Source organism: Chelonoidis abingdonii, chromosome 11, assembly GCF_003597395.2.
Source record: "Chelonoidis abingdonii isolate Lonesome George chromosome 11, CheloAbing_2.0, whole genome shotgun sequence".
Taxonomy (NCBI): Eukaryota; Metazoa; Chordata; order Testudines; family Testudinidae; genus Chelonoidis; species Chelonoidis abingdonii.
In genome coordinates, this window is record NC_133779.1 from 56,572,979 (window position 1) to 56,598,407 (window position 25,429).

Sequence of the window (25,429 nt, forward strand, 5' to 3'; positions counted from 1 at the left end):
GCAGATGCCACTGATGATGACAATGATGAGGAAGATGATGTTAAGGAGGAGATTAAGGAGTAGAAGGAAGATAATAACTGGCATCCCAGGGTTCCCATGGGTCAGTAGGCTAAAAAAAAATATTAAAAATATTGGACACCCAAGAAAGCAAAATAAAAAATAAAAAAAAAGATAGCATTCTTTTACTTATTTTAAAATGCTAAACCTACAACAAAATAATAACACTTAAAAGTTTATTACTGCCTTAAAATCAATCCAAACACTTCCAAGACTGCATGTTCGACTAGTGCTCCTTCAGGGGGAAGCAGGCTGTCGTGTGTCAGATCCTCGCCAGCTATGCAGTGACCTGCCAGGCTGCTGGGGTGACTCCAGAGCTCTGGAGATCCCACAGCTTCTGTGGTAGGTGAGATCAATTTGGGCATTCCCTGTGGGCTTGACATTGGTCTGGGCTAGAGACAAACCATGGCAAATTATGTCCGTGCTATTGTCTTGATATCTGCATTGCCAACAAACGCAACTGAGCGCCCTTGGAGGGACATTAGCTGGATGATCTCATGGAATGGACCTGCAGACAAGGCCTGGGCAAAATTTCTTACACAAAGCTTTTTTTTTCAGTGAAAAATGCATATTTGACACCACTGAAACTTTACAGGAGTTTGTGTTGATTTTGCCCAATTGTTGGCTTAGAAAAAGATATTTATGTTGGTGAGGCATGATTTCATTTTACAATAATAATGTTAACTCTTCCCCCAACAAACCACGTTCATCCATATGTCTGACAATTCTGTTCTTTACTATAGTTTGAACCAGTTTGCCTCAGGGCTGGTGTAAGGATGTTTCGCGCCTTAGGCGAAACTTCCACCTTGTGCCCTCCCTACCCCTGCGCCCCTGCCCTGAGGTGCCCCCCCCGTGGCAGCTCCCCCTCTCCATCCTGAGGCACCCTCCCCGCCCCAGCTCACCCCTGCTCCGCGCATGAGCACCCCGAGCACGCCGTGGCTGCTTCACTTCTCCCACCTCCCAGGCTTGCGGTGCCTAAGCTGATTGGCGCCACAAGCCTTTCAGGCGGGAGAAGTGAAGCACGACAGGGTGCTCGAGGAGGAGGCAGGGCAGGGGTGAACTGGGGTGAGGAGTTCCCCTGCATGCCCCCCGCCCTTACTTGCTGCAGGCGGCCCTCCCCGCGCTCCCCTGCCCTAGCCTCCCTCTGCCTAAATGCCGGTGGTGACCGGGGTGGCTGAAGATCCAGCTGCCGCGGTCGTTGTTGAAGAAAATGGCACCCCCCAAATGCCAGCACCCTAGGTGACCGCCTGGGTCACCTAAATGTTTGCACCAGCCCTGGTTTGCCTGGTATTGAAGTTAGGCTTACTGGCCTGTAATTGCCAGGCTCGCCTCTCTGGAGCCCTTTTTGAAGATTAATGTCACATTAGCTGTCCTCCAGTCATCTGGTACAGAAGCTGATTTAAACAGTAAGTTACCTACCACAGTTAGTAGTTCTGCAATTTCACATTTGAGTTCCTTCAGAACTCTTGAGTGAATCGCATCAGATTCTGGTGACTTATTACTGTTTACTTTATCAATTTTGTTTCAAAACCTCTTCTAATGACACCTCAATCTGGGGTCAACAAGCATGTGGACTAGGGGGATCCAGTGGATCCAGTGTACTTAGATTCTCAGAAAGCCTTTTACAAGGTCCCTCACCATAGGGTCTTAAGTAAAGTAAGCTGTCATTGGATAAGAGGGATGGTCCTCTCATGTATCAGTAACTGGTTGAAAGATCGGAAAGAAAGAGTAGGAATAAATGCTCAGTTCTGAGAATGGAAAGAGGTAAATAGTGGTGTCCCCCACGGGTCTGTGCTGGGCCCAGTTCTATTCAACATATTTATAAATGATCTGGAAAAAGGGGTAAATACTGAGTTGGCAAAATTTGCAGGTGATACAAAACTACTCAAGATAGTTAAGTCCAAAGCAGACAGTGAAGAATTACAAAGGGATCTCACACATCTGGGTGACTGGGCAACAAAATGGCAGATGAAATTCAATGTAGATAAATGCAAAGTAAAATATAATCCCAACTACACATATAAAATGATGGGGTCCAAATTAGCTGTTACCATTCAAGAAAGATCTTGGATTTATTGTGGATAATTCTCTGAAAACATCCACGCAATGTGCAGTGGCAGTCAAAAAACTAACAATGTTAGGAATCATTAAGAGAGGGATTGATAATAAGACAGAAAATATCATATTGCCTCTATATAAATCCATGGCATGGCCACAGCTTGAATACTGCATGCTGTTCTGGGCACCCCATCTCAAAAAAGATATCTTGGAATTGGAAAAGGTTCAGAAAAGGGTACCAAAAATGAAGAGGGGTGTGGAACAGCTTCCATATGAGGAGAGATTAATAAGACTAGGACTTTTCAGCTTTGAAGAGACGACTAAGGGGGGATATGATAGAGATTTGTAAAATCATGACTGGTGTGGAGAAGGTAAATAAGGAAGTGTTATTTACTCCTTCTCATAACACAAGAACTAGGGGCACCCAATGAAATTAATAGGCAGCAGGTTTAAAACAAACAAAAGGAAGTATTTCATCACACAACACACAGTCAACCTGTGGAACTCCTTGCCAGAGGATGTTGTGAAGGCTATAACAGGGTTCAAAAAGGAACTAAATCAATTCAGAGGATAGGTCCATCAATGGCTATTGGCTATTAGGGATGGTGCCCCTAGCCTCTGTTTGCCAGAATCTGGGAATGGGCAACAGGGGATGAATCACTTGATGATTACCTGTTCTGTTCATTCCCACTGGGGCACCTGGCATCAGCCACTGTCATTAGACAGGATACTGGGCTAGGTGGACCTTTGGTCTGACCCAGTATGGCCATTTTTATGTTCTAATCAAGCCCTCACCTGCCCAGCTAAAAGGCACCGTGGACTCTGCACCTACTCCTGTAATTTCACCTGTACCAGTCTTTCTGGTTGAGTCCGGTGCCTACAGAGATGCTTCAAAGGCTGCTAGTGCAACAAGTGGTCCCTGTTTCACTGGGAGACAAATTTGTCTTCAGGGAGCTGCAGGTGCTTCCACAATGGGAGATGCATCAAAGTAGGCTCTTGGTTACCCTTTTTGACCAGCCCTATTACAGATGAAGGATCATTGCCCCCACTTTTTTGATGGAGAAACTGAGGCACAGAGCCAGGCTGTGACTTACCCATGGTCACGTGAGGATTTTGTGGCAGAGCTTGGGACTGAACCCTGACCTCCCAGCTCCTAATCCAGTCCCTTAGCATAAGGCCTCTGTTAAATGCTCTGAGATCCTCAGCTGCCATGGTATGCCTTTGATGTGTCTGCTTCATTCTCCCTCAGTTCATGGCTGCCATTCTTCCTGCGGACCTCCTGCTTCCCCAGAGGCACGCTCATCTGCGTGAAAGTGACCTGCCAGCTGAGACTGTGACACAGTAGGGACTGTCTGCATGGGAGATGGGAGAGCAGGGGATGACTTTAAGTGAGGGACAGGACCTAAACCTGTAACCTGAGCCAGGAAGGGGGGCGGGGGGAATCAACACTTTCACTGGGAAGCTGGACAAAGGGAGAGAGCCTGCTGGAGGGGTTTTTAGTTTCAGTTTTGGGCTGGTTGGGAAGAGGCAGGGAACCTTGAGTCTGGGGTCTAAGAGCCTTGCACCTCAGAGGGACCTGGCTGAGGGGTCCTGGTTGTACCTACAAGCCCTGCTTGGGACTGTGTTCCTGTTGTCTAATAAACCTTCTGTTTTACTGGCTGGCTGAGAGTCACAGTGAATCTCAGGAAGTGGGGGTTGCAGGGCCCGGACTCCCCCACACTCTGTGACAGAGACAGACTTGTGCACTGAAGGATGCAGTGTGCCGTTCCATGACCTAGGATGAGGGCAGCTGCCAGTGTGGACTATCAAAAGCTTAATGCCATCACTATATCTGATGCCTACCCCATGCCCAGGCCTGACGAGCTCCTAGACAAGCTGGGAGGCGCTCGGTACCTCACCACCATGGATCTTACCAAGGGCTACTGGCAAGTGCTGCTGACTGCAGTTACCAGGCTGAAATCAGCCTTTATCACCCCTCTGGGGCTCTGCGACTTTCTGACCCTGCCTTTCGGCCTCAAGGGAGCGCCGGACACCTTCCAGCACCTGGTGGATCAGCTACTGAGGGGGATCGAGAGTTTTGCTGTGACATATATTGACAATATCTGTGTCTTTAGCCAGACCTGGGAGGGATCATGTGTCCCAGGTTATACAAGTGCTGGACCGACTCCGGGAGGCTGGGCTGACTGTAAAAGCTGAGAAGTGCAAGGTGGGGATAGCTGAAGTGTCTTACCTGGGCCATCGAGTGGGGAGCGGCTGCCTAAAGCTGGAACCAGCCAAAGTGGAGGTGATCAGAGACTGGCCTTCTCCCCAAAAAGCAGGTCCAAGCCTTTATCGGGATGGCGGGGTACTATCGAAGGTTCGTGCCTCACTTTAGTGCCATAGCCACCCCCATCACTGAGCTATGCAAGAAGGGGAAGCCAGACAAGGTGGTCTGGACTGAGGCATGCCAGGAGGCTTTCCAGGTGCTGAAGGAGGCTCTGGTCAGTGGTCCCGTTCTGACAAACCCAGACTTTGACAAGCCCTTTATGGTGTTCATCGACGCCTCAGACACGGGACTGGGGGCAGTGTTAATGCAGGAGGATGAAAAGGGGGAGAGACAACCCATCATGTACCTGAGCAAGAAGTTGCTACCCCGGGAACAGAACTACGCGGCCATCGAGAAGGAATGCCTGGCCATGGTGTGGGCCCTTAAGAAACTAGAGCCATATCTCTTTGGGCTACACTTCACCATGTACACCGACCACTCTCCCCTGACCTGGCTGCACCAGATGAAAGGAGTCAACACCAAGCTCCTGAGGTGGAGCCTGCTCCTGCAGGACTATGACATGGACGTGGTCCATGTGAAGGGAAGTGCCAACCTGACAGAGGACGTGTTGTCCCGGAGAGGGGGCCCTGAACTTCCCCAGGTCACTGGGCAGAGTGACCCGGCTCAGTTCAGTCTCAAAGGGGGGAGAAATGTGACGTAGTAGAGACTGTCTGCACGGGGGATGGGAGAGCAGGGGATGACTTTCAGTGAGGGACAGGACCTGAGCCTGTAACCTGAGCCAGGAAGGGGGGCGGGGGGAATCAACACTTTCACTGGGAAGCTGGACAAAGGGAGAGAGCCTGCTGGAGGGGTTTTTAGTTTCAGTTTTGGGCTGGTTGGGAAGAGGCAGGGAACCTTGAGTCTGGGGTCTAAGATCCTTGCCCCCAGAGGGACCTGGCTGAAGGGTCCTGGTTGTACCTACAAGCCCTGCTTGGGACTGTGTTCCTGTTGTCTAATAAACCTTCTGTTTTACTGGCTGGCTGAGAGTCACAGTGAATCTCAGGAAGTGGGGATTGCAGGGCCCGGACTCCCCCACACTCTGTGACAGAGACAGACTTGTGCACTGAAGGATGCAGTGTGCTGTTCTATGACCTAGGATGAGGGCAGCTGCCAGACCTGTAATTAGCCTGGAATGCCTCCTCCCAGTTTGAGAGTAGATGCTAGGCTCTCACTTTTCCTTGTGTATCATATTTGCTTATATTCCCACTACTTTCCTTTGTGACACCCTGCACTGTATAAGCAAGTTTAGAAGGATTAGGTTTCCATTGGTCAATACTGGAAATCATCCATTTCACCACACACACACACCCCAACGAAAAAATATTTCCACAGTTGATAATCAGAATTTACAGCCTGGCAAAGTAAGAAAAATGCTGCTTGAGAACTGATTAGAGTCAAATTCCAGTGATTTAGCCTTTTGATTTAGGCTTGTCACCAGTGGGCTAGTGAAGAATTAGGAAAAACAGGCAGGATTTGTTGATTTAAGGGTATTTACTTTGTAGACTTGGACAGGAGGTTGACAGTTTATGTTTGAACAGGTTATCAAACTTCAGCTTCTTGAATTTCAGCGTCTACTCTTATTAAAGAATTGTCTGACTTGGTTGCTCTGAATTTCCAAGTGAGCAAATTTTAAATCCATAAAAAATTGTTTACCAATAAACATTGATCTTGTCCATCAAAATGATGAAAAAATAAAAATCCAATTCTGCTGAGCCTGTGTGTAAAGTGTGATGAAAGATGAGGTTGTCTCCTGGCTCTTTTTCAAAGGGATTATTGAATTTGGCAGCTGCTATGTAAAGAATTTGATGTGTATATTTCTTTTTATCCCAGGCTTGCTCTGGGGATGGGAGCTTGTTATCTGACACTGTTAATATTGATCCTCCCCCTCAGTCAAGTGAATGGACTTACGGTAACTGTCTACTCCTTGTGAAAGAGACCAAAGAGACCTCTCACTGTGGCTGGGGCCAGAGTGCACATGCTCACTGTTCTCTGCCTGATCCCACTGCAGAGCGAAAAGATGGGTATGTGGAAAGTGGAGGAGCTGTTTCCTGCTTCTAGCTCTGCCTGATGTGCCCTGGGGTAGGTCACTTGGGGTAATGTTTTGAGGGGGTTAGGAATGCTCTTGTGTCTAAGGGGTGCTGGTCCCACTCCAGCCCCTGGGGGGACTGGCTGGCTCAAGGGAGCAGGGAATGTGAGTTTGGGCCTTTCACCTCTAGGAGATGCTGGTTCCAATCCAACCCTAGGCCAAGAGGACTAGTTGGCTGAGGGCAGTTGAGGAATGATAAATGGGTCTTTTCACATGTAGGACTCCAGTTGCAATTTGACCCCCAAGTCAAGGAGGACCAGAAGCTGCACACAAGTCACACACCCAGTGCTGAAATGCATCCACATCTGGGGTGGGGTGCAGCAGCTGGCTAACAGCCAGATAGCAACAATGCACAGGGATCACTCAGTCAGTGCCAGAATGCAGCTGCCTCTGGGGTGGGGCAGTTGGGTAACAGCTAAGCAGCACCACTGCATAAGGATGGCTCACCCAGTGCTGAGATGCAGCACTCTCTGGGGTGGGGCAGCTGTGTAACAATCACATGGCAACACCACAGGATGATCACTGTCAGAGTCATGGTGGATTCTCCATCACTTGCAATTTTTCAGTGAAGACTGGATGTTTTGATAAAAGATCTGCTCTAGGAATTATTTTGGGGTAATTCTCTGGCTTGTGTTATGCAGGAGGTCATATTAGATGACCACAATGGTCCCTTCTGCCCTTAGAATCTATATGTCTATGCAGCCATTTCTGAGGCGGGGCAGCTGAGTAACAGCAATACCATACAGGGGAATGCACGCCTGTCGCTGATATGCAGCTGTTTCTGGGGTGTTACAGTTCACAGTGACATATTGCACCATGTGTGAGAGGTTTCTCCTCTGGTGCAGAGGGCCTCCTACCCCCACCACCATAGAATCATAGAATATCAGGGTTGGAAGGGACCTCAGGAGGTCATCTAGTCCAACCCCCTGCTCAAAGCAGGACCAATACCCAACTAAATCATCCCAGCCAGGGCTTTGTCAAGCCGGGCCTTAAAAACTATAAGGACGGAGAATAACCACTCCCTAGGTAACCCATTCCAGGTGCTTCACACCTCCTAGTAAAAGTTTTTCCTAATTCTACGTAAACCCCCACCACTGCAACTTGAGACATTGTTCTGTCATCTGCTCCACTGAGAACAAGTCTAGATCATCCTCTTGGAACCCTTTCAGGTAGTTGAAAGCAACCATAAATCCCCCTCATTCTTCTTCGCACAACTAAACATTCCAGTTCCCTCAGCCTCTGCTCATCAGTCATGTGCTCCAGCACATTAAATCATTTTTGTTGCCCCTGCTGGACTTTTTCCAATTTCACACATCCTTCTTGTAGTGTGGGGCCAAAACTGGACACAATACTCCACATCAGAGCCATCACCAGTGTGAATAGAGGGAATGATCACATCCCCGATCTACTGCAATGCTCCTACTACAACAGTTCAAAATGCTGTTAGCTTCGTGGCTCAATGGACACTGTGGACTCATAACAGAGCTTCTCGTGCCACTGTAACCCCAGGTCCTTTTTTCTGCAGAAGCTAGCCTGCCAGCCCATTCGGTCTAGTCTGTAACAGTAGTATGGGATTACATCTATCATCCCTAAGTGCAGGACTCGCACTTCCTTGTTGAACCCACTGGTTCTTTTTGGCCAATCCTCTAATTTGTCTAGTCCTCTCGTATCCTATCCTATCCTCCAGTGTACATACACCCTCCCAGTTATGTTATCTGCAAACTTGCTGAGTGTGCAGTCACGCCATCCTCCAGATATTAATGAAAGAATTGGACAAACCGGCGCCAGGACCGACCTTGGGGCACTCTGCTTGATACCGGCTGCCAACTAGACATGGTCCATTGATCACTACCATGAGTCTGATGATCTACCAGCTTTCTATCCCGTTATAGTCTATTCATACCAGCCCTACTTTAACTCGCTGGCAGAAACGTGTGGAGCAGTATAAAGCTTTGCTAAAGTCAAGGACAACTACAACACTGCTTCCCTCATCCACAGAGCAGTTATCTGTCATAAGAGCAATTAGGTTAGTCAGGCATGACTTGCCCTTGGTGAATCCATGCTGACTGTCTACTTCTTCCCTCTTAAGTCCCTTTTTCAAAATGATTCCTTGAGGACCTGCTCCATGATTTTCCAGGACTGAGGTGAGACTGGACGCAGTGTAGGGCCCTCAGATCCTCCTTCTTCCCATAGCCAGTGTCTCAGATATATTCTCCTGGACTGTCCCAGAGCCCCCAGGCCAACTGACAGCCATTCTCCATTTCTTTGTGAAGGTTTTGTCACAGTTTCAAGGTTAACTGCATCTTTGACAATCGCCTCATGCATGGACTTCCTCGAGTGCAGTCACTTAACGTTTCAGAGTCCCTCCATCAGAGGCTTCTTGGGCAGATCCCTGTGTCTCGCTCCCTTCAGACCAAGAGTTTCAGCCTACAGTCCCTCTGCACCACACTGTGATTTCCTGAGCCAGCCTGCCAAGGGTTCAGTACCTGTGGTGAGTCATTCTCCAGGGGCTGTCTGCCAGTTACCAGCCAGTCTTCACAAAACAATGCACATTTATTCTTAGAGTAAAGGCACAGAAGAGAAAACAAATCAACCAAAATCCCTATATGCATGCTAAAAGCTTTCCAAGGTCACCCATCAGTCTTCGGGGCCCTACTAGGGCAAAGTCCAATATTTCTGTGCATGTCTCTTTGTCAGTGTTATAGAGGGCGAACAATTTATGAGTTTACTCTGTATAAGCTTTATACAGGGTAAAACAGATTTATTTGGGTTTAGACCCCATTGGGAGTTGGGCATCTGAGTGTTAAAGACAAGAACACTTCTGTGAGCTGCTTTCAGTAAACCTGCAGTTTTGGGCCAAGTAATTCAGACCCTCGGTCTTTGCTGGAGCAGACTGGAGTGTCTGACTGAGGAAGACAGGGTGCTGGAGTCTTTAGCTGGCAGGGAAAGCAGGTGCAGAAGTAGTCTTGGCACATCAGGTGGCAGCTCCCAGGGAGGTTTCTGTGATCCAACCCGTCACAGTGATTTTTTCCAGGGCTTTTATCTCCACAACCACTAGCTGAACGGACCCCAAATTTGGATCCCTAACCCTACTCTGCACTCTCCTGGGACACACCACATTTCAAAAGAATCTGACTCACCTAGTTGGTTTAAGAGGACTTAGAAATGTTGATGTTTCAACAGAACTCGTGATGCAATGGGCTGCACCTCTATAACATATGGACCATGGTTCTCCTCCAGTGAAACAATGATGTTCCTCCAGCCATTAAACAACAGGTACTGGACATCGGAGAACAACCCCAAATCTCTTCTCTTCAGCCCCTTGGTGCTTTCAATTTACTTCTGGGAAGCAGCAAGAGAGAGATTTGTCCTGCCTCCCTCTCTCTGTCTCTGCTTCTTTCCTTTGTACTAAGAGCAATTGCCAGACTCCAGTTCTGCAGGACTCACTAGCTAATCTCCCGTTGACATTAAGCGAGACCAGGGTTTCTAGATCCAATCTAGATCTGAGTAATGGGAGAAGCGAAACCAAGAGCGTCCCGAGCTGTCACCCCTTGAGTTATCTCTTATCCTGTAGGCTGTGCACATGTTAGCTATTGTACAATGTCTAGTCCTTCGCAGGCCAGTGGTAATTTACCAGGCCAGCAAAAATAAGTTATTTCCTTCTCTGGGGTTCCAAAGAACTAGGGCTCTCTGGGATTCAACTGGTGAAATGTCTTTTGTAGTTGTTTGGCTGGGGGGGAGGGAAGGGTCCAAGCAGAGACATGTTGGCTAATCAGGATTTGGCAGCGTGTGGGATATTTACAGAATTTACCAGAAATTAGTCAATATCTGAGGGGTCATTGGCCTCAATTCAAACAGTGTAGCTGAGTTTGCAAATGCTTCAGATTATAGTTCAAACGTTCAAACATCTGCAAAGAGGAAGATCTGGGATCAGGGCCAGCTCTAGGTTTTTTGCTGCCCCAAGCAAAAAAAATTGTAGCTGCTTCCCTCCCCCCCAGCTTTTTTTTGGCTTTTACATGTTTGCACTTTGCAGTTTTGTTTTGACTGTTTACAATTTAAAAAAAAATGAAAACAGAGAATTTGTAGTTAGTGAAATTAAACAATTTCCTACTAGTAAAAAGAACATGAGAACTTGTGGCACCTTAGACACTAACAAATTAATTTCAGCATGAGCTTTCGTGGGCTACAGATCACTTCATTGGATGAGCTGTAGCCCACAAAAGCTCATGCTGAAATAAATGTGTTAGTCTCTAAGGTGCCACAAGGACTCCTGTTCTTTTTGTGGATACAGACTAACACAGCTGCTACTCTGAAACCTTTCCTGCTAGTGTAATTTTAATATTTAATTTTAATAAAACCCTCCCACCTGGCCCAACCCTTACCTTGCTGCGGATCTGGCCTGAGGTGGATTCATCTCCGAACACCGCCGGTCCCAGCCCCGCTTATCCTTGGTCTTCGCCTTGGCCCTGGCATGAGCTGGGCTCATCCTGGGCTGCCGTTCTGCTCCCCTCTCCCCTCCCGTGGCAGGAAGCAGTGCAGAGGGGAGGAGGAGGAGGACGCAGTAGGAGCGGCCCGCCTGGGCACCATGTTCCCCCCATCCTCTACAGCCGGAGCAGGGCCATGCTACACCTGCGGGGTGGGGGGTGGTCGCTGACCGCGGAAGAGCGATGGGGACAAGCTGAGAAGGAGCTGCCCGTCCTCTGCAGCCGGGGAAGGGCCGCGCTACCGGCTCCCGCAGCTCTCCCTCGGTCAGCGGCCACCCCCCACCCTCCCAGGCAGGAGCCGGTAGCGCAGTCCTGCCCCAGCTGCAGAGGACAGGCCATTCCTCCTCTGCTTGTCCCTGCCACTGCAAGCCAAGGAGCTGCCCGTCCTCTGCAGCCGGGCAGGGCCACGCTACTGGCTTCTGCCGCTCTTCCGCGGTCAGCGGCCACCCCTACCTCCAGGCGGAGCTGGTAGTGCGGCCCTGCTTCAGCTGCAGATGATGGGCCGCTCCTCAGCTTGTTCGTGCCGCTCTCCTGCGATCAGCAGCCACCACCCACCCTCTCAGGTTGGAGCCGGTAGCGCGGCCCTTCCCCGACTGCAGAGGACGGGCCACTCCTCTGCTTGCAGCGGTGGGGACAAGCCGAGGAGGAGCAGCCTGTCCTCTGCAGCTGGGCAGGGCCGTGCTACCAGCTCCTGCCTGAGGGGTTGGGGGTGGCCGCTGCCTGCGGGAGAGCAGTGGAGACAAGTTCCCCAGTTAGCTGGCTCCCTGCCCTGCCGCACTCGGCGGCAGAACAACAGGCTGATTACTGACCACCGGGGCGGTCAGGATCCAGCCCGGGACGCTGCTTCAGGTATGAGCTGGAGCCCCACTATTATGCAGCCCCATATATTTTGCCGCCCTAGGCACCTACTTGTTTAGTTGGTGCCTAGAGCCGCCCCTGTCTGGGATCCCCTTGTTTGTCTACACTGTAACAGAACACCCGCGGCTGGCCCATCTCAGCTGATGCAGGTTCGTGGGGCTACCAACTTGCAGTGTAGATATTTGGCTCTGGGTCCCCACGTGGAGGGAAGGTCCCAGAGCCCAGGCTCCAGCCCATGCCTGAATGTCTACACAGCAGTTGTACAGCCCTGCAGTCCAAGCCCGAGTCAACTGACCTGGGCCAGCTGCAGATCTTTTATTGGCATGTAGATATGCCCTTTGAGAGAGCCAGGGCCTGGCTCTGTCATTAATTAACCAGACAGCCAAGTACACTCATCGCATGGCAGGGTGGCATGGGGTCTGAAAACTGTCCCGAAAGCTCGGTGAGAAAAGCAGTCAGCAGTGTCTACGGCCTGGCAGTTGCTCTTGATATAAAGGAAAGAAACAGAGACAGAGGGAGGGAGATTGGAAAAATCTCTCTTTTGCTGTTTCTCAGAGGTTCATTGGGAAGCACTGAGGGGTGGAAGATAAGAGATTTGGGGTTTTTCTCTGGCATTTCAGTACCTGCTTTTGTTTAATAGCTGGAGGAATGTAATTGTTTCACTGGATCAGAAACATGGTCCATAGAGGATAGTGGTGCCACCAAGGTTCAATCACCAGTGCTAATTCTTTCTGAGCCCCATCAGAGGACTCGATCTGGCTGATCTAGTTTTGGTGCACAGAGGAGACATTTACAGTTGTGTGCGCGGAGTATGGGAAGGAGGGTAGTGTGCCTTGAAATGGCTGGCTAGCCCCATAACAATGCTCACCGTGTTGTATGATTTGGAAGCTAGCAAAGACCATACGGAGAAGCCACATAGGCACGGCTAGAACTCAGATACTGACATTCACTAAATGCAAGGCCGAGCTACAGGCACACTGCTGCTCTGGCTGGTTTCTGGCGGCTTCAAAACCCTAGAATGCTCTGAGTGCGGCTGGCACTCTGTTCCAATACACTACAGTGCGTGCTGTTGTTGTTGGGTAAAGAACAATGGACACAATAGTACAACCCACCTGAGCTCACTGACACGCCCCCCCGAACCAAATACCAGGCTATGTCAAGAGGGACCAGGCAGTATCAGCCAGTGGTAGAGTTAATAATGGGAATATGTGGTCAAAGAGGCAGTGCTGTATACTAAGCAGAGCTGCTGGTTCTGTTCCCAGCCCTAGGAGGGTGGTGTAGGATACCCTGGACTAGCGAGTTACAGAAGGAGTTTAAGAAAAAAGACTGCTGGGTTCTGCTTCCAATGGAGAGCTGAGTCACAGTGTAAGGGTAGGAACAAGTCCCTTAGCAGTTCTATGCCTTAATTTCCTCTCCTAAGAAATAACAATGTGAGTAGTGTCTTGTGGGAATTGTAGTCTCTTGGTCCAGCAGTTCTTTCTAATGGTTAGCACAGGGGGCTGGGAACCAGGACTCCTGGGTTCTATCCCCAGCTCTGGGAGGAGAGTGGGGTCTAGTGCTTAGAGCTGGGGGGTGGCATAGACAGCTTTGAGCAGGGGGGCAACTGGGCTGTCAAAAATTCAGGCTCTGCAAAGCTTGTCCCTGGCTTACAAATCAGTCATTTTTGTCTTCCTGCCAGTTAAACCAGGAGGGAAGCTGCCTATGGTGGAGACACAGGTCTCAGGAGCTGCCGACAGAGGCCACGGCCATGAATTTAGGGGCAGAGATATCCAGACCTCTCAACTATCAGTGGGGGCTGCAAGCAGGAAGGATGGAATCTTGCAGGCCCGGTGCACTGCCGGGGGATCCTTAGACACATGGAATAGCTGCTCCCTGTGCATTGGTGAGGAGGCTGCTTTCACAGTGAAAGTGGAGAAGGACAGCTCAGTGGTCTGAGCATTGGCCTGCTAAACCCAGAGTTGTGAGTTCAGTCCTTGAGGGGGCCATTTGGGGATTTAGTTGGGGATTGGTTCTGCTTTGAGCAAGGGATTGGGCTAGATGACTTCCTGAGGTCCTTTTCAACCCTAATAATCTATGAAAATATGAGTAGAAACCTCCAGCTCTTCACTCCTGTTGGGGCCTGCCTGTGTGGAGACACAGGCCAGGGTCTCCCCTGAGGCTCTCAGGCACTGCAGCCCCTTGCCAAGGGTAGGTGGAGGGTCCAGGGCTCCCTACAGTGGCCCGGGCTCATTGTGTGAACCGAAGGCAGCAGAACTATACCTGGCATACCCCAATGGAGGGACTCACCCTCAACTCAACAGCACTCACTATGCAGGGGCAATGGGTTCCAAAGGCCAATAACTGAAAAAAGTGGAGGGGTGGGTTAGGAGTTGTACATGCTGTTTGATGCTTGTCTATAGAATAATAGAAGAGCTAACTTAGAGGTGAATCACAGATACTTTGGTCTAGGTATTAGATTTCTTTTAGGACAGTGTCTATGTTGCAGGAGACTGCCTTGCTAACAGCTGAAATCACTGAGAACTTGGGGTGCTCTGAAGATATCTTGGTGAGTGGGGAGCTGGTGGAGAGGCCTGGCAAGTGGGTGGCTGGTGAAAGGGTGTGGCTAGCAGGGTGGCTGGCTGAGAGGCTGGTGGAGAGGGCCAAAGCTCCCCAGAGGTGTGGCAATTGGATGTTGTTAAGTGCCCAAGCAGTGAAGCATGTGAGGTGCCTCCTTACTCTACCCCCCAGCTTTATTCCTCCCTGCGTTCACCCTTGGAGGTAAACTCTGTGGATGAACCACTGAACTCGGGCTGCACTGGCCAAGGACAGCAACTGTGAGTGGGGTACAGAGAAGGGACAGGCACATTAAAGGGACTTTTAGGTTGCTGGACATGAGACTGAGGGGAAAAGGACACTGCCCAACTTACTTGGGGGTGGGTCTTTTGCTCATTGTGTGTGTTTATGAGCCCTAGTTGTGGTGTTTTCCTAAATTTATGAGAGTTAATTCCATCCTTTTATTAAAAGTTTTTGCTACACTCAGACTCTGTGCTTGTGAGTGGGAAGTATTGCCTCTTAGAGGCACCCAAGGGGTGGTGTGTAATTGTCCCAAGTCACTGGGTGGGGGCTTGAGCTGATTTTGTGTTGTATTGTTGAAAAGGAACCCCTAGATATTGAACCTGGCCCTTGTTGCTGCTGGCTCCACCTAGCAGAAGGGTTACACTTATAAATATTTTTGTGCTCTTTGGGTGCAATAAATAGCTTTTTAGTTAGGCTTTGTAGGCCTGTTTAGAACAATTGTATGTACCATTTAGCCTTTGGATTTAATAAAGGAATTTATGGTTAAATTAGCGTGTGGTGGTTTCCCATATTAATAATTCCAACAGAGGGTCGGGTCTTAAGTTCATGCCCGAATGTTTTCAGGCGACAGAGGCAAGAGGGGGCTTGTGAGAGCTGCCCCCCAGAGATCTCCCCCCTTGGTTCTAATGAGAGAAAATACACAGGGGTGCTGCACAGCTTGATGAATGCTGTGTGCCGGCTTGTCAGCAGAATGGCTGTTGTTTGATGAGCTGAAATGTGAAGTTATGAAAGGGACTGGCTGAAACACCATCCATGGAATAAGACATGGGGTCCTCTACGAGGCTGGCTGGGCGCCCTAGGTTCACCCCCTCCTTTATGGGGGAGAGATGATGGATATTGCAGCCCCATGCAGCTTGTGAATTACAGTAGTAAGTGTATGACTAGCTCGTAGATGACTGTGGGCCAGGGGTTGCATGCCACAGCTCCCCAGAACCAAAGCAGTGATGAAGGTGAACTACACAGCTTGCAAACACCTCCAGAGAGGTACCGACCCCTAGGGAGTCTTGCACAGACTCCATAAACTGGTTCTATCCTATCAGATAAAATGGCTGTAACACTCATCCAATTGGTAAATCTGGTTTGTTAGCTTTCAGCTTTAAAATCTAACTGACACGTTGGCAAATTCACAGACTTGACACCCTTTCACACTTATGCCACCCCCTTTGATTTAACTCTATGCATACCAGCAAGCAGCAATACAAACCAAACAAGGGAAACCAAGTCACACATAATGATAATAAAAAATAATAGTGTTGTTTTCATAGTCCATCACATCTCTCCTCTCTTTGAAAAAGGACTGTGTTCAGGGGGAAAAACATGTATACTCTTCCCGAAAGAATGCGAAATTACTTTATTTTGCTTTATTTCTTTATTCTACATTACAAAATTAGATCGAATTTATAGAAGTTGTTTTTTTAGAAATCGTTTTTAAACAGTCAATTGTGTGTGTCCCCACACAAAATGCTCTAAGTGCATTAACTCAGCAGACTGTGTCCACAGTATTGAGGCTAGCGTCAACTTCCGGAGCGTGGCACTGTGGGTAGCTGTGGGTAGCTATCCCACATTTCCCACAGTCTCTGCCACCCATTGGAATTCTGTGTTGAGATCCCAATGCCTGATGGGGCAAAAATAGTGTCGTGGGTGGTTCTGGGTACATGTCGTCAGGCCCCCCTGTCCCTCCCTCCCTCCGTGAAAGCAACAGCAGACAATCGTTTTGCGCCTTTTTTCCGGGCTTACCTGAGCAGATGCCATACCACGGCAAGCATGGTGGCCGCTCAGCTCACCATCACTGTATGTCTCCTGGGTTCTGGCCGACGTGGGACTGCATTGGTGCACAGCAGCAGCTCATTGCCTTTTGGCAGCAGATGGTGCATTACGACTGGTATCTGTCGTTGTTGTACTCCTGCATGCTCTTTTAGCCGACCTCGGTGAGGTCGGTCAGGGGTGCCTGGGCAGATGTGGGAGTGACTCAGCCAGGTCATTCCCATCTTCTGTCGAGCAGCCAGGAGATGACAATGGCTAGCAGTTGTACTGCATCGTCTGCTGCCAGCCTAAGAAGTAAAAGATAGATGGAGTGGATCAAAACAAGAAATTGACCCGATTTGTTTTGTATTAATTTGCTCCCCCCTCCCTCCCTCTGTGAAATCAATGGTCCGCTAAGCCCAGGGTTTTGAGTTCAGTCCTTGAGGGGCCATTCTGTGTGACAGTTTGTGTTTCTCCTTAACGCAAAGCCACTCCTTTTGTTGATTTTAATTCCCTGTAAGCCATGTCACCAGTCGCCCCCCCTCCGTCAGAACAACGGCAGACAATCATCTCACACCTTTTTTCAGTCCAGACGCCATAGCACTGGGAACATGGAGCCCACTCAGATCACCGTGGTAATTATGAGCACTGTAAACACCACGCACATTATCCTGGAGTATATGCAGAACCAGAACCTGCAAAAGCAAAACCAGGAGAGGAGGCGACGGCAGCGCGGTGACGAGAGTGATGACATGGACATAGACTTCTCACAAAGTGCAGGCCCAGGCAATATGCGCATCATGGTGGTAACGGGGCAGGTTCATGCCATGGAACGCTGATTCTGGACCCAAGAAACAAGCACAGACAGCTGGGACCGCATAGCGTTGCAGGTCTGGGCTGATTTCCAGTGGATGCGAAACTTCCGCATGCATAAGGGCACTTTCATGGAACTTTGTGACTTGCTTTCCTTTCCCCTGAAGCACTAGAATATCAAGATGAGAGCAGCCCTCATAGTTGATGTCAGTCGGGCATCAATTTGGAGTGGGAAAATCTACCGTAGGGGCTGCTGTGATCCAAGATGCCAATGCAATCAAAGAGCTGCTGATATCAAAGATAGTGACTCTGGGAAATGTGCAGGTCATTTGCTTTGCTGCAATGGGATTCTCTAACTGTGGTGGGGCAATAGATGGAACCCATGTCCCTATCTTGGCACTAGAGCACCAAGCCAGCGAGTACATAAACCAAAAGAGGTACCTTTCAATGGTGCTGCAAGCCCTGGTGGATCACAAGGGATGTTTCACCAACATCAACGTGGGATGGCCAGGAAAGGTACATGATGCTCGTGTCTTCAGGAACTCTGGTCTGTTTCAAAAGCTGCAGGCAGGAACTTTCTTCCCAGACTAGAAAATAACTGTTGGGGATGTTCAAATGCCTATAGTTATCCTTGAGGACCCAGCCTACCCCTTAATGCCATGGCTCATGAAGCCATACACAGTAGTCAGGAGCTGTTCAGCTATAGGCTGAGCAAGTGCAGAATGGTGGTAGAATGTGCATTTGGACGTTTAAAAGCGCTCTGGCACAGTTTACTGATTCAGATAGATCTCAGCTAAACCAAAAATCACATTGTTATTACTGCTTGCTGTGCATGCATCAATATCTGTGAGAGTAAGGGACAGACATTTATGGTGAGGTGGGAGGTTGAGGCAAATTGCCTGGCTGCTGAGTATGCGCAGCCAGACCCCGGGGTGGTTAGAAGAGTACAGGAGGGTGTGGTGTGCATCAGAGAAGCTTTGAAAACCAGTTTCATGACTGGTCAGGCTATGGTGTGAAAGTTCTGTTTGTTTCTCCTTGATGAACCTGGCCCCCTTGGTTCACTTGACTTCCATGTAAGCTAGCCACTCTCCCCTCCTCCCTTCGATCACTGCTTGCAGAGGCAATAAAGTCATTGTTGCTTCACATTCATGCATTCTTTATTAATTCATCACACAAATAGGGGGACAACTTCCAAGGTGGCCAGGGAAGGATGGGGATGGAGGTAAGCACCAGGTGGGGTAGGGGAGGAGGGAAGGACAAGGCCACACTGCACTTTAAAACTTATTAAATGACAGCCTTCTGTTCAAGGGCTGTTCCAGGCCCCAGCAAGCCAAGCGCGTGCTTGGGGCGGCATGCTGCTGGGGCGCTCTGCTGATCACCGGGAGGGCGGCAGGTGGCTTTGGTGGACCTTCCGCAGGCATGCCTGTGGAGGGTCCGCTGGTCCCATGGCTCCGGTGGACCTCCTGCAGGCGTGCCTGTGGGAGGTCCACCAAAGCCATGGGACCAGTGGACCGCGGGACCAGCGAACCCTCCACAGGCACGCCTGTGGGAGGTCCACCGGAGCCTCCTGCTGCCCTCCTGGCGACTGGCAGAGCACCCCCCATGGCATGCCGCCCTTCTTGGGGTGGCAAAATGTCTAGAGCCACCCCTGCTTCTGTTGCTTGGGCAATCCTCTGGGGTGGAATGTCTCAGTGGCTGGAGGCCCCTCTACCATGTTTTTGGGCGTTTGAGTCAGGAGGCTATGGAACTTGGGGAGGACGGTGGTTGGTTACACAGAGGCTGTAGCAGTGGTCTGTGCTCCTGCTGCCTTTTCTGCAGCTCTACCATACGCTGGAGCATATGAGTTTGATGGTCCAGCAGCCTGAGCACTGACTCCTGACTTCTGTCAGCAAGCTGACGCCACCTATCATCTTCAGCCCACCACTTACTCTCTTCAGTCCACCACCTCTCCTTGTGTTCATCTTGTGTTTTCCTGCACTCTGACATTGTCTGCGTCCATGCATTCTGCTGTGCTCTGTCAGTGTGGGAGGACAGCAGGAGCTCAGAGAACATTTCATCCTGAGTGCGTTTTTTTTATCTTCTACTCTTCGCTAGCCTCTGGGAAGGAGAAGCATATGCAGCTAGTGGAGGAAAAAAAAAGGGAGAGTGGTATTTCAAAAGACACATTTTATAGAACAATGGGCAGGGCCGGCGCTACCATTAGGCGACCCTAGGCAGTCGCCTAGGGTGCCAGGATTCAGGGGCGGCATTTTGTGCCCTTTCCCCCGGGGTGCACAGGAGCTTCTGGTTCTGCTCCTGTCGTGCCGCCGAAGAATGTCCTTCTGCCGATGTGCTGCAGAAAACAGCGGCAGGCAATTGATCAGCTCAATGACTGCCGCTGTCGCCTGCGGCATTTTGGCGGAGGGTCTTTCTTCGGTGGCATGGTGGAAGTGGAACCAGAAACTCCCGCATGCCCCATGGGGAGCGCACAAAATGCCGCACCCCAAATTCTGCCTAGGGCGCCAGAAACCCTGGTGACGCTCCTGACAATGGGTACGCTCTTTCATGGCAAACCTTGCTGTTAACATTACATAGCACATGTGCTTTCGTTACAAGGTCGCATTTTGCCTCTTATTGAGGGAGGGCCTGCCAATTTGGTGTGAGAGATCACTCACGCAGGTCCGGGCAACAGAATTCAGCTTGCAGGCAGCCGTGGTAAGCCACGGTCTTTTGGCTTCTTTAACCTGAGAATGGTTTCAAACAGCAGTGCCCTCATTTCTCATACCAAGCACCCATTGTGTTGGCCATTTAAAATGGGTTGGCAATTTAAAAGGAGGGGCTGAGGTTTGCGAGTTAGCATTCAGCACAAACCCAACTAAGCCCCCCTCACACACCCAATTATCTGGGATGATGGCTTCACCCCTTCCCCCCACCGCATGGCTAACAGTGGGGAACTTTTCTGTTCAGCCACAGTCAAACAGCCCAGCAGGAATGGGCACCTCTGAATGTCCCCTTAATAAAATCACCCTATTCAACCAGGTGACCATGAATGACATGACTCTCCTGAGGATAACACAGAGAGATAAGGAACAGATGTTGTTAGAATGCCAGCAAAGACTGGAACCATACACTGCCATGCTTCGTTATGCAATGATTCCAGACCATGTGCTACTGGCCTGGCGTGGTAAAGTGTCCTACCGTGGAGGAAGGAATAAGGCTGCCCTCCCCAGAAACCTTTTGCAAAGGCTTTGGGAGTACATCCAGGACAGCTTTATGGAGATGTCCCTGGAGGATTTCCATTCCATCCCCAGACAAGTTAACAGACTTTTCCAGTAGCTGCACTGGCCGCGAATGCCTGGGGAAATTAATCATTAAACATGCTTGCTTTTAAACCATGTCTAATATTTACAAAGGTACACTCATCAGAGGTTCCTTCTTCTCCTTCAGGGTCTGGGAGGGAGCCTTGGGTGGGTTTGGGGGTTACTGGCTCCAGGTCCAGGGTAAGAAACAGATCCTGGCTGTTGGGGAAACTGGGTTCTCTGCTTCCTTGCTGTGAGCTATCTTCAACCTCCTCATCATCTTCCTCATCCCCCAAAACTGCTTCCGTGTTGTGTCCTACTCCATTTATGGAGTCAAAGCACAGGGTTGGGGTACTGGTGGCTGCACCCCTTAGAATGGCATGCAGCTCATCATAGAAGCGGCATGTTTGGGGCTGTGATCCAGACTGGCCATTTGCCTCTCTGGTTTTTTGGTAGGCTTGATTGAGCTTCTTAATTTTCATGTGGCACTGCCACGAGTCCCTGTTATAGCCTCTGTTCTTCATGCCCTTGGAGACTTTTTCAAATGTTTTGGCATTTTGTTTACTAGAACAGAGTTCAGCTAACATGGATTCGTCTCCACATACAGCGAGCAGATCCTGTACCTCTTGTTTGGTCCATGCTGGAGCTCTTTTGCGATTCTGGGACTCTGTGGTCAATTCTGGTGATGAGCTCTGCACGGTCACCTGTGCTGATCAGCTCGCCATACTGGCCAAACAGGAAGTGAAATTCAAAAGTTTGCGGGCCTTTTCCTGACTATCTGGCCAGTGAATCTGAGTTGAGAGAAGCTGTCCAGAGCGGTCACAATGGAGCACTCTGGGATAGCTCCTGGAGGCCAATACCATCGAATTGTGTCCACACTACCCCAAATTTGACTCAGCAAGGCCAATTTCAGTGCTAATCCCCTTGTCGGAAGCGGAGTAAAGAAATTGATTTAAAGAACCCTTTAAATCGAAAAAAAGAGCTTCATCGTGTGGACAGGTCCAGGCTTAAATCGAGATAATGCTGCTAAATTTGACCTAAAATAGTAGTGTAGACCAGGCCTTAGACTCCACCAACCAATTACAGGGAGACTGAAAGCAGACTGCTCCCTAAGTGAGAGAGGCACAACAGAACGTACCCTCCCTCCTAGAGAAAACATCTGCTATTACCCCTTTGATTTCAAACCTCACCCATTCACACGAGAAGCCTCCTCATCACCCAGCTTCCCCACTTCTCACATCTAATGGAGGATTGGAAGGGACCTTGAGAGGTCATCTAGTTCATCCCACTGTGCTGAGGCAGGACCAGGAGTCAAATAAATGTTCAAAACGTGACAGAACAGTTTAAAATCCATCAGCTGCACCTTTCCCTCTGGAGCATGCTGTGGCTACGTCTACACTACATGCCACTTTCAGCAGCATGTAGCACATGTGTAGCTAAACACCACAGTGAAAACCACACTGTGTGTGTCACTACATGTGTCAGTGAAAGACTCTGGCAGAGGGGAGGCAACAGGGAAAGGTCGAGCCTCTTACCCTCTGCCTGCTAGCACCATTGGGCTCTTCCCCTGCAGCGGAGAAAGGCTCCAGCAGCAGGATGCCACATTGCCAAAACATAGCAGTGTAGCATGTCTTTACTCCATGGGCTTAATCCTTGCCACACTGCCTATGCTGCGATTTATACCTGTGCTGGAGGTGAGGAAGGGCGGGGAGGAGAGAGCGCTGAGTGTACGTATACTACATGCCACCAAAAGAACCATACCTATCAGGGCACACATGGGGAGTTTTTCATGTGCTCCTGCCCTCCCTTGTCACCCCCAAATCTTTGGGTTTAACCTTGTTATATTGTGACATTGTACTCTATATGATTTTATAAAAATATGCTAATGAGTGTGAATATAATGTAACTGAAATATGCTTCATGCAAAAGGTCTCTTGTAAGGTATCATTACAAAGCTTATAATCTACTGAGTGTGTTCATCCTATTTGTATCACTGTATCACTCTTATATCTGAAACTAGAAATACAAAATATAACTCTGAGGTCCTATTGTAGTTATGCAAAGTGTGGGCCATTAATGGTGGTTTGGAATCTTAATGGCTCCCATTAACCAGGATAATTACCTGTAGATGGCTCTGTTTACTTGTAAGTCTTCCTGTATACCTGTGGGCTGGCAAGTGGGTAATGAAGTCGTTCAGTGACATGTGATCATGTCACCTGAACTGGAATCCGTCTTTAACCTGGTGCTTTTCCATTGAGAAGGAAGGGTGGGAACCCAGAGGGACATTATGCAAAGATATATAATGGTGAACGAACAAAGGTGGTGGCCATCATGAGAAATCCCCTAGCTACCACCTGATCTGGACAGGGCTGTACCAAAGGATTGTGCCCAGACTAGGAAGGCGTTCAGTCTGTGAAAGAAACTTATTGAAACATCTCTGGAGGTGAGATTTTATCTGTATTCAGTTTTATTACTGTATTAGGCTTAGATTTGCATGTTTTATTTTATTTTACTTGGTAATTCATTTTGTTCTGTCTGTTACTACTTGGAACCCCTTAAATCCTACTTTCTGTATTTAATAAAATCACTTTTTACTTATTAATTAACCTAGAGTATGTGTTAATACCTGGGTAGGGGGCAAACAGCTGTGCATATCTCTCTATCAGTGTTGCAGAAGGTGAACAATTTATGAGTTTACCTTGTTTAAGCTTTATTCAGGGTAAAACGGATTTATTTGGGGTTTGACCCCATTGGGAGTTGGGCATCTAAGTGTTAAAGACAAGAACACTTCTTAAATTGCTTTCAGTTAAGGGCACGTGGTTCAGATCCTGGGTCTGTATTGGAGAAGACTGGCATGTCTGGCTCAGCAAGACAGGATGCTGGAGTCCCAAGCTGGCAGGGAAAGTAGGGGAAGAAATAGTCTTGGCACATCAGTTGGCAACCACAAGAGGGATTCTGTGATCCACCACACCACACCTATCATTTCCCAATAATCAGTCAAAACAAATACCCTCCAATACTCCTGTGATCAGCATCCCCGAGCCTTCTGTGGTGTTCCCAATGACTCGGGCCCTTGGCAGCACAATGGGGCTTACCATCGGCAGCCATCCCCCATGTGTGTTTCCTGCCAGCTCCCGATGTGGATGCATAGCTTGGTCAAGGGCATGCAGTTCGGTGTCCTGTTGCACCACGGATTTGCACCTCCCACTCCTGTTGGGCATCTGGTTGTTTACTACTCTTGGCTACAGCAAGGCATATTCACAGTGTGGTGGGTCTGCACCCATAGGAATAGCTTGCTGCCCCTATGAGGCAGTGTTCCAACCCTCTCTGGCCAGACTAACACAAAGATAACCTGTGACAGTGAATAGCCAGCTCCCTGGAGTAAGACCACAGAGCACTTTGCATATTGATTCCCCCTCCCCTGGCAGGGGTAACATTGCAGATCCCAGTAATCTTTCCTCAGCAGTTGGCATGGGACTGCCACACCTCCTAGTTGAGTTAATTACCACTAGCCTTCTGATTGCTGTGCTCATGGCCCACACACACAGACGTTAGATAAAAGCACAAATTCTCTTGGTGGAAGGTTGCAACATAACACAACTTTCTCTCTTAGAATTCTGAATGAAACAGACAAGAAATCAACATCATTGAGAGAAAAAGCAGGCTGTCCCCTAAAGCAGAGAGGCCCAGTTCCCCACATCTTCCTATAAGGTGTCTGTACGGAGACTGATTGCTGCTCTCAGCCACTTCAGAGCCCCATACCCTGCAAGTGGTACCAGAATGGGAGTTTGCAGTCCCAGCACTGTCCTCAACCCCCGCACTGACGAATGGATGTTGCCCAATAGGACCTTCTCCACAACCTTCGAGATAAGAGTTGATACCAGTGATGACGCTGCAGAGTTTTGAGATATTGATTCCACCTGTCACATTGTTTGGATCTTGGATGTTAGGAGCTCAAACTTTGGCCAGTGGGAGTTTTGCCAGTGAGTTCTGTGGAACTGGGGCTTGCCAGTTGCTCTCTGTATAAAGAGAAGAGGCAGAGACAGTGAAAGACAGAGGGAGGGAGATGCAGCAGACAAATCTCTCTTTTGCTGCTTCTCAGAGATAAGTCAGCAGCACTGAGGGGGACTGAAGGTAAGAGATTTGGGGCTGTTCTCTATGTTTCAATAGCTGCTGCTTATTTAAAGGCCAGAGGAATGTAGGCATTGCTGCACTGGATCAGAATCATGGTCCATCTTCTGCCCCTGATGGACAAATGCACCTCTATATATAACGGTGTCCTCGGGAACCAAAAAATCTTACCGCGTTATAGGTGAAACCGCATTATATCGAACTTGCTTTGATTCACCAGAGTGTGCAGCCCCCACCCTGAGCTCTGCTTTACTGAGTTATGTCCTAATTTGTGTTATATCGGGTGGTGTTATATTGGGGTAAAGGTGTATGCCATAACTGGCCTATGGGGGAAATTTCATCCTAGTCCCAGTTAAATAGTAGCTCCCCAAAGCTCTGACCAATAAGGTGCTGGTATCCTTTATATAATTTTGATCCCAACTAGTTTGACTGTGGAAGGTCTTGTTGATATCCAGTACTACTCAATACTTTCCCTTAGTGATCTTTCTGTCTTAGGTACGTATGTGGCCCCCGTTACTAAAGTACTGGAGCACCTCACAATGTAGTTATTCTCACAACACACCTGGGAGGTGGGAAACTGGTATTAGCCCCATTTTACAGACACTAAACTGCAAGCCAGAGAGATTAAGCAGCTGGGCAGTGTGATTCCCAGCTTGGGGTGATGCACCCGCCCTCACTCTGCTTGACCCAGTGTGCTAAAAGTAGCGTTGTGGTGGTGGCTTAGATGCCCATGTCCAATGCTGCCCAACCCCCTGGGTCAGTATTCTGGCAGCTAGCCCGT

The 25,429-nt window shown here is 49.1% G+C and overlaps 1 pseudogene; it reads right to left on the reverse strand.

Moving 5' to 3' along the window:
• Positions 1-3,316: 3,316 nt before the first annotated feature.
• LOC142047575 (uncharacterized) lies at positions 3,317-23,625 on the reverse strand (annotated as a pseudogene).
• Positions 23,626-25,429: the final 1,804 nt, after the last annotated feature.